General features: G+C 38.6%; 11 non-coding genes across 11 annotated transcripts; all 11 read right to left on the reverse strand.

The window, feature by feature from the left end:
• Window positions 1-2719: 2719 nt before the first annotated feature.
• On the reverse strand, window positions 2720-2792 carry TRNAK-CUU (transfer RNA lysine (anticodon CUU)). The gene has a single exon. It is a non-coding gene; the product is annotated as a tRNA-Lys (tRNA).
• A 102-nt stretch (window positions 2793-2894) lies between these two features.
• Window positions 2895-2967, reverse strand: TRNAK-CUU (transfer RNA lysine (anticodon CUU)). The gene has a single exon. It is a non-coding gene; the product is annotated as a tRNA-Lys (tRNA).
• Window positions 2968-3069: 102 nt separating this feature from the next.
• On the reverse strand, window positions 3070-3142 carry TRNAK-CUU (transfer RNA lysine (anticodon CUU)). Its single transcript has one exon. It is a non-coding gene; the product is annotated as a tRNA-Lys (tRNA).
• A 3537-nt stretch (window positions 3143-6679) lies between these two features.
• Window positions 6680-6752, reverse strand: TRNAK-CUU (transfer RNA lysine (anticodon CUU)). The gene has a single exon. It is a non-coding gene; the product is annotated as a tRNA-Lys (tRNA).
• A 102-nt stretch (window positions 6753-6854) lies between these two features.
• On the reverse strand, window positions 6855-6927 carry TRNAK-CUU (transfer RNA lysine (anticodon CUU)). The gene has a single exon. It is a non-coding gene; the product is annotated as a tRNA-Lys (tRNA).
• Window positions 6928-7029: 102 nt separating this feature from the next.
• Window positions 7030-7102, reverse strand: TRNAK-CUU (transfer RNA lysine (anticodon CUU)). The gene has a single exon. It is a non-coding gene; the product is annotated as a tRNA-Lys (tRNA).
• Window positions 7103-9040: 1938 nt separating this feature from the next.
• Window positions 9041-9113, reverse strand: TRNAK-CUU (transfer RNA lysine (anticodon CUU)). Its single transcript has one exon. It is a non-coding gene; the product is annotated as a tRNA-Lys (tRNA).
• Window positions 9114-9545: 432 nt separating this feature from the next.
• Window positions 9546-9618, reverse strand: TRNAK-CUU (transfer RNA lysine (anticodon CUU)). Its single transcript has one exon. It is a non-coding gene; the product is annotated as a tRNA-Lys (tRNA).
• A 3537-nt stretch (window positions 9619-13155) lies between these two features.
• On the reverse strand, window positions 13156-13228 carry TRNAK-CUU (transfer RNA lysine (anticodon CUU)). The gene has a single exon. It is a non-coding gene; the product is annotated as a tRNA-Lys (tRNA).
• A 102-nt stretch (window positions 13229-13330) lies between these two features.
• Window positions 13331-13403, reverse strand: TRNAK-CUU (transfer RNA lysine (anticodon CUU)). The gene has a single exon. It is a non-coding gene; the product is annotated as a tRNA-Lys (tRNA).
• Window positions 13404-13505: 102 nt separating this feature from the next.
• On the reverse strand, window positions 13506-13578 carry TRNAK-CUU (transfer RNA lysine (anticodon CUU)). The gene has a single exon. It is a non-coding gene; the product is annotated as a tRNA-Lys (tRNA).
• Window positions 13579-14622: the final 1044 nt, after the last annotated feature.

Genomic DNA, 14622 nt, shown 5'->3' on the forward strand with positions numbered 1-14622 from the left:
ACATCATCCAGACATGCATTCATATATTGCATGTTAACAATGAAAATATTGCAAATATTGTAAAGAGACTTTCAATTTCTATTTTTTTGGTCAAAAAGCACTAAAATTTTAGTTGTTTTCGCCCAACGTGGGGCTCGAACCCACGCCCCTGAGATTAAGATTCTCATGCTCTACCGACTGAGCTAGCCGGGCTCCTTTGGATACCTATAGTTTTCTTCCCTATCCCTGCACTGCCGTTTTCCACAGATAGGATGCTGTGTAATCATAGGCTCTGGTGGAGTTTGGAAAGAAAATACACATCAGCCAGAGGCAGAAATAGTCTAAGAAAGTATCAAACACAATTACCAGCCAATATCAGAACGCATTGAAGAATATCAGGAAATAGCCGATTAAACCTGTGTGGAAAAAAGTCTTATTTGTGTTTTCTCCACTTTATTTTATAGTAAGATGATACATACTTTTTCTTTTACAGTGAATACATTAAGGTGTGGTATTGCCCCATTACACATCATCCAGACATGCATTCATATATTGCATGTTAACAATCAAAATATTGCAAATATTGTAAAGAGACTTGCAATTTCTATTTTTTTGGTCAAAAAGCACTAAAATTTTAGTTGTTTTCGCCCAACGTGGGTTTCGCACCCATGACCCTGAGATTAAGAGTCTCATGTTCTACCGACTGAGCTAGCCGGGCTCCTTTGGATGCCTATAGTTTTCTTCCCTATCCCTGCACTGCCGCTTTCCACAGATAGGATGCTGTGTAATCATAGGCTCTGGTGGAGTTTGGAAAGAAAATACACATCAGCCAGAGGCAGAAATAGTGTAAGAAAGTATCAAACACAATTACCAGTCAATATCAGAACGCATTGAAGAATATCAGGAAATAGCCGATTAAACCTGTGTGGAAAAAAGTCTTATTTGTGTTTTCTCCACTTTATTTTATAGTAAGATGATGCATACTTTTTCTTTTACAGTGAATACATTAAGGTATGGTATTGCCCCATTACACATCATCCAGACATGCATTCATATATTGCATGTTAACAATGAAAATATTGCAAAGAGACTTTCAATTTCTATTTTTTTGGTCAAAAAGCACTAAAATTTTAGTTGTTTTCGCCCAACGTGGGTTTCGCACCCACGACCCTGAGATTAAGAGTCTCATGCTCTACCGACTGAGCTAGCCGGGCTCCTTTGGATGCCTATAGTTTTCTTCCCTATCCCTGCACTGCCGCTTTCCACAGATAGGATGCTGTGTAATCATAGGCTCTGGTGGAGTTTGGAAAGAAAATACACATCAGCCAGAGGCAGAAATAGTCTAAGAAAGTATCAAACACAATTACCAGTCAATATCAGAACGCATTGAAGAATATCAGGAAATAGCCGATTAAACCTGTGTGGAAAAAAGTCTTATTTGAGTTTTCTCCACTTTATTTTATAGTAAGATGATACATACTTTTTCTTTTACAGTGAATACATTAAGGTGTGGTATTGCCCCATTACACATCATCCAGACATGCATTCATATATTGCATGTTAACAATCAAAATATTGCAAATATTGTAAAGAGACTTTCAATTTCTATTTTTTTGGTCAAAAAGCACTAAAATTTTAGTTGTTTTCGCCCAACGTGGGGCTCGAACCCACGACCCTGAGATTAAGAGTCTCATGCTCTGCCGACTGAGCTAGCCGGGCTCCTTTGGATGCCTATAGTTTTCTTCCCTATCCCTGCACTGCTGTTTTCCACAGATAGGATGCTGTGTAATCATAGGCTCTGGTGGAGTTTGGAAAGAAAATACACATCAGCCAGAGGCAGAAATAGTGTAAGAAAGTATCAAACACAATTACCAGTCAATATCAGAACGCATTGAAGAATATCAGGAAATAGCCGATTAAACCTGTGTGGAAAAAAGTCTTATTTGTGTTTTCTCCACTTTATTTTATAGTAAGATGATGCATACTTTTTCTTTTACAGTGAATACATTAAGGTATGGTATTGCCCCATTACACATCATCCAGACATGCATTCATATATTGCATGTTAACAATGAAAATATTGCAAAGAGACTTTCAATTTCTATTTTTTTGGTCAAAAAGCACTAAAATTTTAGTTGTTTTCGCCCAACGTGGGTTTCGCACCCACGACCCTGAGATTAAGAGTCTCATGCTCTGCCGACTGAGCTAGCCGGGCTCCTTTGGATGCCTATAGTTTTCTTCCCTATCCCTGCACTGCTGTTTTCCACAGATAGGATGCTGTGTAATCATAGGCTCTGGTGGAGTTTGGAAAGAAAATACACATCAGCCAGAGGCAGAAATAGTCTAAGAAAGTATCAAACACAATTACCAGTCAATATCTGAACGCATTGAAGAATATCAGGAAATAGCCGATTAAACCTGTGTGGAAAAAAGTCTTATTTGTGTTTTCTCCACTTTATTTTATAGTAAGATGATACATACTTTTTCTTTTACAGTGAATACATTAAGGTGTGGTATTGCCCCATTACACATCATCCAGACATGCATTCATATATTGCATGTTAACAATGAAAATATTGCAAATATTGTAAAGAGACTTTCAATTTCTATTTTTTTGGTCAAAAAGCACGAAAATTTTAGTTGTTTTCGCCCAACGTTTTCTTCCCTATCCCTGCACTGCCGCTTTCCACAGATAGGATGTATTTTTTTGGTCAAAAAGCACTACAATTTTAGTTGTTTTCGCCCAACGTGGGGCTCGAACCCACGACCCTGAGATTAAGAGTCTCATGCTCTACCGACTGAGCTAGCCGGGCTCCTTTGGATGCTTATAGTTTTCTTCCCTATCCCTGCACTGCCGTTTTCCACAGATAGGATGTATTTTTTTGGTCAAAAAGCACTACAATTTTAGTTGTGTTCGCCCAACGTGGGGCTCGAACCCACGACCCTGAGATTAAGAGTCTCATGCTCTACCGACTGAGCTAGCCGGGCTCCTTTGGATGCCTATAGTTTTCTTACCTATCCCTGCACTGCCGTTTTCCACAGATAGGATGTATTTTTTTGGTCAAAAAGCAGTACAATTTTAGTAGTTTTCGCCCAACGTGGGGCTCGAACCCACGACCCTGAGATTAAGAGTCTCATGCTCTACCGACTGAGCTAGCCGGGCTCCTTTGGATGCCTATAGTTTTCTTCCCTATCCCTGCACTGCTGCTTTCCACAGATAGGATGCTGTGTAATCATAGGCTCTGGTGGAGTTTGGAAAGAAAATACACATCAGCCAGAGGCAGAAATAGTCTAAGAAAGTATCAAACACAATTACCAGTCAATATCAGAACGCATTGAAGAATATCAGGAAATAGCCGATTAAACATGTGTGGAAAAAAGTCTTATTTGTGTTTTCTCCACTTTATTTTATAGTAAGATGATACATACTTTTTCTTTTACAGTGAATACATTAAGGTGTTGTATTGCCCCATTACACATCATCCAGACATGCATTCATATATTGCATGTTAACAATGAAAATATTGCAAATATTGTAAAGAGACTTTCAATTTCTATTTTTTTGGTCAAAAAGCACTAAAATTTTAGTTGTTTTCGCCCAACGTGGGGCTCGAACCCACGCCCCTGAGATTAAGATTCTCATGCTCTACCGACTGAGCTAGCCGGGCTCCTTTGGATACCTATAGTTTTCTTCCCTATCCCTGCACTGCCGTTTTCCACAGATAGGATGCTGTGTAATCATAGGCTCTGGTGGAGTTTGGAAAGAAAATACACATCAGCCAGAGGCAGAAATAGTCTAAGAAAGTATCAAACACAATTACCAGCCAATATCAGAACGCATTGAAGAATATCAGGAAATAGCCGATTAAACCTGTGTGGAAAAAAGTCTTATTTGTGTTTTCTCCACTTTATTTTATAGTAAGATGATACATACTTTTTCTTTTACAGTGAATACATTAAGGTGTGGTATTGCCCCATTACACATCATCCAGACATGCATTCATATATTGCATGTTAACAATCAAAATATTGCAAATATTGTAAAGAGACTTGCAATTTCTATTTTTTTGGTCAAAAAGCACTAAAATTTTAGTTGTTTTCGCCCAACGTGGGTTTCGCACCCATGACCCTGAGATTAAGAGTCTCATGTTCTACCGACTGAGCTAGCCGGGCTCCTTTGGATGCCTATAGTTTTCTTCCCTATCCCTGCACTGCCGCTTTCCACAGATAGGATGCTGTGTAATCATAGGCTCTGGTGGAGTTTGGAAAGAAAATACACATCAGCCAGAGGCAGAAATAGTGTAAGAAAGTATCAAACACAATTACCAGTCAATATCAGAACGCATTGAAGAATATCAGGAAATAGCCGATTAAACCTGTGTGGAAAAAAGTCTTATTTGTGTTTTCTCCACTTTATTTTATAGTAAGATGATGCATACTTTTTCTTTTACAGTGAATACATTAAGGTATGGTATTGCCCCATTACACATCATCCAGACATGCATTCATATATTGCATGTTAACAATGAAAATATTGCAAAGAGACTTTCAATTTCTATTTTTTTGGTCAAAAAGCACTAAAATTTTAGTTGTTTTCGCCCAACGTGGGTTTCGCACCCACGACCCTGAGATTAAGAGTCTCATGCTCTACCGACTGAGCTAGCCGGGCTCCTTTGGATGCCTATAGTTTTCTTCCCTATCCCTGCACTGCCGCTTTCCACAGATAGGATGCTGTGTAATCATAGGCTCTGGTGGAGTTTGGAAAGAAAATACACATCAGCCAGAGGCAGAAATAGTCTAAGAAAGTATCAAACACAATTACCAGTCAATATCAGAACGCATTGAAGAATATCAGGAAATAGCCGATTAAACCTGTGTGGAAAAAAGTCTTATTTGAGTTTTCTCCACTTTATTTTATAGTAAGATGATACATACTTTTTCTTTTACAGTGAATACATTAAGGTGTGGTATTGCCCCATTACACATCATCCAGACATGCATTCATATATTGCATGTTAACAATCAAAATATTGCAAATATTGTAAAGAGACTTTCAATTTCTATTTTTTTGGTCAAAAAGCACTAAAATTTTAGTTGTTTTCGCCCAACGTGGGGCTCGAACCCACGACCCTGAGATTAAGAGTCTCATGCTCTGCCGACTGAGCTAGCCGGGCTCCTTTGGATGCCTATAGTTTTCTTCCCTATCCCTGCACTGCTGTTTTCCACAGATAGGATGCTGTGTAATCATAGGCTCTGGTGGAGTTTGGAAAGAAAATACACATCAGCCAGAGGCAGAAATAGTGTAAGAAAGTATCAAACACAATTACCAGTCAATATCAGAACGCATTGAAGAATATCAGGAAATAGCCGATTAAACCTGTGTGGAAAAAAGTCTTATTTGTGTTTTCTCCACTTTATTTTATAGTAAGATGATGCATACTTTTTCTTTTACAGTGAATACATTAAGGTATGGTATTGCCCCATTACACATCATCCAGACATGCATTCATATATTGCATGTTAACAATGAAAATATTGCAAAGAGACTTTCAATTTCTATTTTTTTGGTCAAAAAGCACGAAAATTTTAGTTGTTTTCGCCCAACGTGGGTTTCGCACCCACGACCCTGAGATTAAGAGTCTCATGCTCTACCGACTGAGCTAGCCGGGCTCCTTTGGATGCCTATAGTTTTCTTCCCTATCCCTGCACTGCCGCTTTCCACAGATAGGATGCTGTGTAATCATAGGCTCTGGTGGAGTTTGGAAAGAAAATACACATCAGCCAGAGGCAGAAATAGTCTAAGAAAGTATCAAACACAATTACCAGTCAATATCAGAACGCATTGAAGAATATCAGGAAATAGCCGATTAAACCTGTGTGGAAAAAAGTCTTATTTGAGTTTTCTCCACTTTATTTTATAGTAAGATGATACATACTTTTTCTTTTACAGTGAATACATTAAGGTGTGGTATTGCCCCATTACACATCATCCAGACATGCATTCATATATTGCATGTTAACAATCAAAATATTGCAAATATTGTAAAGAGACTTTCAATTTCTATTTTTTTGGTCAAAAAGCACTAAAATTTTAGTTGTTTTCGCCCAACGTGGGGCTCGAACCCACGACCCTGAGATTAAGAGTCTCATGCTCTGCCGACTGAGCTAGCCGGGCTCCTTTGGATGCCTATAGTTTTCTTCCCTATCCCTGCACTGCTGTTTTCCACAGATAGGATGCTGTGTAATCATAGGCTCTGGTGGAGTTTGGAAAGAAAATACACATCAGCCAGAGGCAGAAATAGTCTAAGAAAGTATCAAACACAATTACCAGTCAATATCTGAACGCATTGAAGAATATCAGGAAATAGCCGATTAAACCTGTGTGGAAAAAAGTCTTATTTGTGTTTTCTCCACTTTATTTTATAGTAAGATGATACATACTTTTTCTTTTACAGTGAATACATTAAGGTGTGGTATTGCCCCATTACACATCATCCAGACATGCATTCATATATTGCATGTTAACAATGAAAATATTGCAAATATTGTAAAGAGACTTTCAATTTCTATTTTTTTGGTCAAAAAGCACGAAAATTTTAGTTGTTTTCGCCCAACGTTTTCTTCCCTATCCCTGCACTGCCGCTTTCCACAGATAGGATGTATTTTTTTGGTCAAAAAGCACTACAATTTTAGTTGTTTTCGCCCAACGTGGGGCTCGAACCCACGACCCTGAGATTAAGAGTCTCATGCTCTACCGACTGAGCTAGCCGGGCTCCTTTGGATGCTTATAGTTTTCTTCCCTATCCCTGCACTGCCGTTTTCCACAGATAGGATGTATTTTTTTGGTCAAAAAGCACTACAATTTTAGTTGTGTTCGCCCAACGTGGGGCTCGAACCCACGACCCTGAGATTAAGAGTCTCATGCTCTACCGACTGAGCTAGCCGGGCTCCTTTGGATGCCTATAGTTTTCTTACCTATCCCTGCACTGCCGTTTTCCACAGATAGGATGTATTTTTTTGGTCAAAAAGCAGTACAATTTTAGTAGTTTTCGCCCAACGTGGGGCTCGAACCCACGACCCTGAGATTAAGAGTCTCATGCTCTACCGACTGAGCTAGCCGGGCTCCTTTGGATGCCTATAGTTTTCTTCCCTATCCCTGCACTGCTGCTTTCCACAGATAGGATGCTGTGTAATCATAGGCTCTGGTGGAGTTTGGAAAGAAAATACACATCAGCCAGAGGCAGAAATAGTCTAAGAAAGTATCAAACACAATTACCAGTCAATATCAGAACGCATTGAAGAATATCAGGAAATAGCCGATTAAACATGTGTGGAAAAAAGTCTTATTTGTGTTTTCTCCACTTTATTTTATAGTAAGATGATACATACTTTTTCTTTTACAGTGAATACATTAAGGTGTGGTATTGCCCCATTACACATCATCCAGACATGCATTCATATATTGCATGTTAACAATGAAAATATTGCAAATATTGTAAAGAGACTTTCAATTTCTATTTTTTTGGTCAAAAAGCACTAAAATTTTAGTTGTTTTCGCCCAACGTGGGGCTCAAACCCACGCCCCTGAGATTAAGATTCTCATGCTCTACCGACTGAGCTAGCCGGGCTCCTTTGTATACCTATAGTTTTCTTCCCTATCCCTGCACTGCCGTTTTCCACAGATAGGATGCTGTGTAATCATAGGCTCTGGTGGAGTTTGGAAAGAAAATACACATCAGCCAGAGGCAGAAATAGTCTAAGAAAGTATCAAACACAATTACCAGTCAATATCAGAACGCATTGAAGAATATCAGGAAATAGCCGATTAAACCTGTGTGGAAAAAAGTCTTATTTGTGTTTTCTCCACTTTATTTTATAGTAAGATGATACATACTTTTTCTTTTACAGTGAATACATTAAGGTGTGGTATTGCCCCATTACACATCATCCAGACATGCATTCATATATTGCATGTTAACAATCAAAATATTGCAAATATTGTAAAGAGACTTGCAATTTCTATTTTTTTGGTCAAAAAGCACTAAAATTTTAGTTGTTTTCGCCCAACGTGGGTTTCGCACCCATGACCCTGAGATTAAGAGTCTCATGTTCTACCGACTGAGCTAGCCGGGCTCCTTTGGATGCCTATAGTTTTCTTCCCTATCCCTGCACTGCCGCTTTCCACAGATAGGATGCTGTGTAATCATAGGCTCTGGTGGAGTTTGGAAAGAAAATACACATCAGCCAGAGGCAGAAATAGTGTAAGAAAGTATCAAACACAATTACCAGTCAATATCAGAACGCATTGAAGAATATCAGGAAATAGCCGATTAAACCTGTGTGGAAAAAAGTCTTATTTGTGTTTTCTCCACTTTATTTTATAGTAAGATGATGCATACTTTTTCTTTTACAGTGAATACATTAAGGTATGGTATTGCCCCATTACACATCATCCAGACATGCATTCATATATTGCATGTTAACAATGAAAATATTGCAAAGAGACTTTCAATTTCTATTTTTTTGGTCAAAAAGCACTAAAATTTTAGTTGTTTTCGCCCAACGTGGGTTTCGCACCCACGACCCTGAGATTAAGAGTCTCATGCTCTACCGACTGAGCTAGCCGGGCTCCTTTGGATGCCTATAGTTTTCTTCCCTATCCCTGCACTGCCGCTTTCCACAGATAGGATGCTGTGTAATCATAGGCTCTGGTGGAGTTTGGAAAGAAAATACACATCAGCCAGAGGCAGAAATAGTCTAAGAAAGTATCAAACACAATTACCAGTCAATATCAGAACGCATTGAAGAATATCAGGAAATAGCCGATTAAACCTGTGTGGAAAAAAGTCTTATTTGTGTTTTCTCCACTTTATTTTATAGTAAGATGATACATACTTTTTCTTTTACAGTGAATACATTAAGGTGTGGTATTGCCCCATTACACATCATCCAGACATGCATTCATATATTGCATGTTAACAATGAAAATATTGCAAATATTGTAAAGAGACTTTCAATTTCTATTTTTTTGGTCCAAAAGCACTAAAATTTTAGTTGTTTTCGCCCAACGTGGGGCTCGAACCCACGACCCTGAGATTAAGAGTCTCATGCTCTACCGACTGAGCTAGCCGGGCTCCTTTGGATGCCTTTAGTTTTCTTCCCTATCCCTGCACTGCCGTTTTCCACAGATAGGATGCTGTGTAATCATAGGCTCTGGTGGAGTTTGGAAAGAAAATACACATCAGCCAGAGGCAGAAATAGTCTAAGAAAGTATCAAACACAATTACCAGTCAATATCTGAACGCATTGAAGAATATCAGGAAATAGCCGATTAAACCTGTGTGGAAAAAAGTCTTATTTGTGTTTTCTCCACTTTATTTTATAGTAAGATGATACATACTTTTTCTTTTACAGTGAATACATTAAGGTGTGGTATTGCCCCATTACACATCATCCAGACATGCATTCATATATTGCATGTTAACAATGAAAATATTGCAAATATTGTAAAGAGACTTTCAATTTCTATTTTTTTGGTCAAAAAGCACGAAAATTTTAGTTGTTTTCGCCCAACGTGGGGCTCGAACCCACGACCCTGAGATTAAGAGTCTCATGCTCTACCGACTGAGCTAGCCGGGCTCCTTTGGATGCTTATAGTTTTCTTCCCTATCCCTGCACTGCCGCTTTCCACAGATAGGATGCTGTGTAATCATAGGCTCTGGTGGAGTTTGGAAAGAAAATACACATCAGCCAGAGGCAGAAATAGTCTAAGAAAGTATCAAACACAATTACCAGTCAATATCAGAACGCATTGAAGAATATCAGGAAATAGCCGATTAAACCTGTGTGGAAAAAAGTCTTATTTGTGTTTTCTCCACTTTATTTTATAGTAAGATGATACATACTTTTTCTTTTACAGTGAATACATTAAGGTGTGGTATTGCCCCATTACACATCATCCAGACATGCATTCATATATTGCATGTTAACAATGAAAATATTGCAAATATTGTAAAGAGACTTTCAATTTCTATTTTTTTGGTCAAAAAGCACTAAAATTTTAGTTGTTTTCGCCCAACGTGGGGCTCGAACCCACGCCCCTGAGATTAAGATTCTCATGCTCTACCGACTGAGCTAGCCGGGCTCCTTTGGATACCTATAGTTTTCTTCACTATCCCTGCACTGCCGTTTTCCACAGATAGGATGCTGTGTAATCATAGGCTCTGGTGGAGTTTGGAAAGAAAATACACATCAGCCAGAGGCAGAAATAGTCTAAGAAAGTATCAAACACAATTACCAGCCAATATCAGAACGCATTGAAGAATATCAGGAAATAGCCGATTAAACCTGTGTGGAAAAAAGTCTTATTTGTGTTTTCTCCACTTTATTTTATAGTAAGATGATACATACTTTTTCTTTTACAGTGAATACATTAAGGTGTGGTATTGCCCCATTACACATCATCCAGACATGCATTCATATATTGCATGTTAACAATCAAAATATTGCAAATATTGTAAAGAGACTTGCAATTTCTATTTTTTTGGTCAAAAAGCACTAAAATTTTAGTTGTTTTCGCCCAACGTGGGTTTCGCACCCATGACCCTGAGATTAAGAGTCTCATGTTCTACCGACTGAGCTAGCCGGGCTCCTTTGGATGCCTATAGTTTTCTTCCCTATCCCTGCACTGCCGCTTTCCACAGATAGGATGCTGTGTAATCATAGGCTCTGGTGGAGTTTGGAAAGAAAATACACATCAGCCAGAGGCAGAAATAGTGTAAGAAAGTATCAAACACAATTACCAGTCAATATCAGAACGCATTGAAGAATATCAGGAAATAGCCGATTAAACCTGTGTGGAAAAAAGTCTTATTTGTGTTTTCTCCACTTTATTTTATAGTAAGATGATGCATACTTTTTCTTTTACAGTGAATACATTAAGGTATGGTATTGCCCCATTACACATCATCCAGACATGCATTCATATATTGCATGTTAACAATGAAAATATTGCAAAGAGACTTTCAATTTCTATTTTTTTGGTCAAAAAGCACTAAAATTTTAGTTGTTTTCGCCCAACGTGGGTTTCGCACCCACGACCCTGAGATTAAGAGTCTCATGCTCTACCGACTGAGCTAGCCGGGCTCCTTTGGATGCCTATAGTTTTCTTCCCTATCCCTGCACTGCCGCTTTCCACAGATAGGATGCTGTGTAATCATAGGCTCTGGTGGAGTTTGGAAAGAAAATACACATCAGCCAGAGGCAGAAATAGTCTAAGAAAGTATCAAACACAATTACCAGTCAATATCAGAACGCATTGAAGAATATCAGGAAATAGCCGATTAAACCTGTGTGGAAAAAAGTCTTATTTGAGTTTTCTCCACTTTATTTTATAGTAAGATGATACATACTTTTTCTTTTACAGTGAATACATTAAGGTGTGGTATTGCCCCATTACACATCATCCAGACATGCATTCATATATTGCATGTTAACAATCAAAATATTGCAAATATTGTAAAGAGACTTTCAATTTCTATTTTTTTGGTCAAAAAGCACTAAAATTTTAGTTGTTTTCGCCCAACGTGGGGCTCGAACCCACGACCCTGAGATTAAGAGTCTCATGCTCTGCCGACTGAGCTAGCCGGGCTCCTTTGGATGCCTATAGTTTTCTTCCCTATCCCTGCACTGCTGTTTTCCACAGATAGGATGCTGTGTAATCATAGGCTCTGGTGGAGTTTGGAAAGAAAATACACATCAGCCAGAGGCAGAAATAGTGTAAGAAAGTATCAAACACAATTACCAGTCAATATCAGAACGCATTGAAGAATATCAGGAAATAGCCGATTAAACCTGTGTGGAAAAAAGTCTTATTTGTGTTTTCTCCACTTTATTTTATAGTAAGATGATGCATACTTTTTCTTTTACAGTGAATACATTAAGGTATGGTATTGCCCCATTACACATCATCCAGACATGCATTCATATATTGCATGTTAACAATGAAAATATTGCAAAGAGACTTTCAATTTCTATTTTTTTGGTCAAAAAGCACTAAAATTTTAGTTGTTTTCGCCCAACGTGGGTTTCGCACCCACGACCCTGAGATTAAGAGTCTCATGCTCTACCGACTGAGCTAGCCGGGCTCCTTTGGAAGCCTATAGTTTTCTTCCCTATCCCTGCACTGCCGCTTTCCACAGATAGGATGCTGTGTAATCATAGGCTCTGGTGGAGTTTGGAAAGAAAATACACATCAGCCAGAGGCAGAAATAGTCTAAGAAAGTATCAAACACAATTACCAGTCAATATCAGAACGCATTGAAGAATATCAGGAAATAGCCGATTAAACCTGTGTGGAAAAAAGTCTTATTTGAGTTTTCTCCACTTTATTTTATAGTAAGATGATACATACTTTTTCTTTTACAGTGAATACATTAAGGTGTGGTATTGCCCCATTACACATCATCCAGACATGCATTCATATATTGCATGTTAACAATCAAAATATTGCAAATATTGTAAAGAGACTTTCAATTTCTATTTTTTTGGTCAAAAAGCACTAAAATTTTAGTTGTTTTCGCCCAACGTGGGGCTCGAACCCACGACCCTGAGATTAAGAGTCTCATGCTCTGCCGACTGAGCTAGCCGGGCTCCTTTGGATGCCTATAGTTTTCTTCCCTATCCCTGCACTGCTGTTTTCCACAGATAGGATGCTGTGTAATCATAGGCTCTGGTGGAGTTTGGAAAGAAAATACACATCAGCCAGAGGCAGAAATAGTCTAAGAAAGTATCAAACACAATTACCAGTCAATATCTGAACGCATTGAAGAATATCAGGAAATAGCCGATTAAACCTGTGTGGAAAAAAGTCTTATTTGTGTTTTCTCCACTTTATTTTATAGTAAGATGATACATACTTTTTCTTTTACAGTGAATACATTAAGGTGTGGTATTGCCCCATTACACATCATCCAGACATGCATTCATATATTGCATGTTAACAATGAAAATATTGCAAATATTGTAAAGAGACTTTCAATTTCTATTTTTTTGGTCAAAAAGCACGAAAATTTTAGTTGTTTTCGCCCAACGTTTTCTTCCCTATCCCTGCACTGCCGCTTTCCACAGATAGGATGTATTTTTTTGGTCAAAAAGCACTACAATTTTAGTTGTTTTCGCCCAACGTGGGGCTCGAACCCACGACCCTGAGATTAAGAGTCTCATGCTCTACCGACTGAGCTAGCCGGGCTCCTTTGGATGCTTATAGTTTTCTTCCCTATCCCTGCACTGCCGTTTTCCACAGATAGGATGTATTTTTTTGGTCAAAAAGCACTACAATTTTAGTTGTGTTCGCCCAACGTGGGGCTCGAACCCACGACCCTGAGATTAAGAGTCTCATGCTCTACCGACTGAGCTAGCCGGGCTCCTTTGGATGCCTATAGTTTTCTTACCTATCCCTGCACTGCCGTTTTCCACAGATAGGATGTATTTTTTTGGTCAAAAAGCAGTACAATTTCAGTAGTTTTCGCCCAACGTGGGGCTCGAACCCACGACCCTGAGATTAAGAGTCTCATGCTCTACCGACTGAGCTAGCCGGGCTCCTTTGGATGCCTATAGTTTTCTTCCCTATCCCTGCACTGCTGCTTTCCACAGATAGGATGCTGTGTAATCATAGGCTCTGGTGGAGTTTGGAAAGAAAATACACATCAGCCAGAGGCAGAAATAGTCTAAGAAAGTATCAAACACAATTACCAGTCAATATCAGAACGCATTGAAGAATATCAGGAAATAGCCGATTAAACATGTGTGGAAAAAAGTCTTATTTGTGTTTTCTCCACTTTATTTTATAGTAAGATGATACATACTTTTTCTTTTACAGTGAATACATTAAGGTGTGGTATTGCCCCATTACACATCATCCAGACATGCATTCATATATTGCATGTTAACAATGAAAATATTGCAAATATTGTAAAGAGACTTTCAATTTCTATTTTTTTGGTCAAAAAGCACTAAAATTTTAGTTGTTTTCGCCCAACGTGGGGCTCAAACCCACGCCCCTGAGATTAAGATTCTCATGCTCTACCGACTGAGCTAGCCGGGCTCCTTTGTATACCTATAGTTTTCTTCCCTATCCCTGCACTGCCGTTTTCCACAGATAGGAGGCTGTGTAATCATAGGCTCTGGTGGAGTTTGGAAAGAAAATACACATCAGCCAGAGGCAGAAATAGTCTAAGAAAGTATCAAACACAATTACCAGTCAATATCAGATCGCATTGAAGAATATCAGGAAATAGCCGATTAAACCTGTGTGGAAAAAAGTCTTATTTGTGTTTTCTCCACTTTATTTTATAGTAAGATGATACATACTTTTTCTTTTACAGTGAATACATTAAGGTGTGGTATTGCCCCATTACACATCATCCAGACATGCATTCATATATTGCATGTTAACAATCAAAATATTGCAAATATTGTAAAGAGACTTGCAATTTCTATTTTTTTGGTCAAAAAGCACTAAAATTTTAGTTGTTTTCGCCCAACGTGGGTTTCGCACCCACGACCCTGAGATTAAGAGTCTCATGCTCTACCGACTGAGCTAGCCGGGCTCCTTTGGATGCCTATAGTTTTCTTCCCTATCCC

Source organism: Ambystoma mexicanum, chromosome 4q, assembly GCF_040938575.1.
Source record: "Ambystoma mexicanum isolate Mex_15411 chromosome 4q, UKY_AmexF1_1, whole genome shotgun sequence".
In the NCBI taxonomy this organism is placed as follows: domain Eukaryota; kingdom Metazoa; phylum Chordata; class Amphibia; order Caudata; family Ambystomatidae; genus Ambystoma; species Ambystoma mexicanum.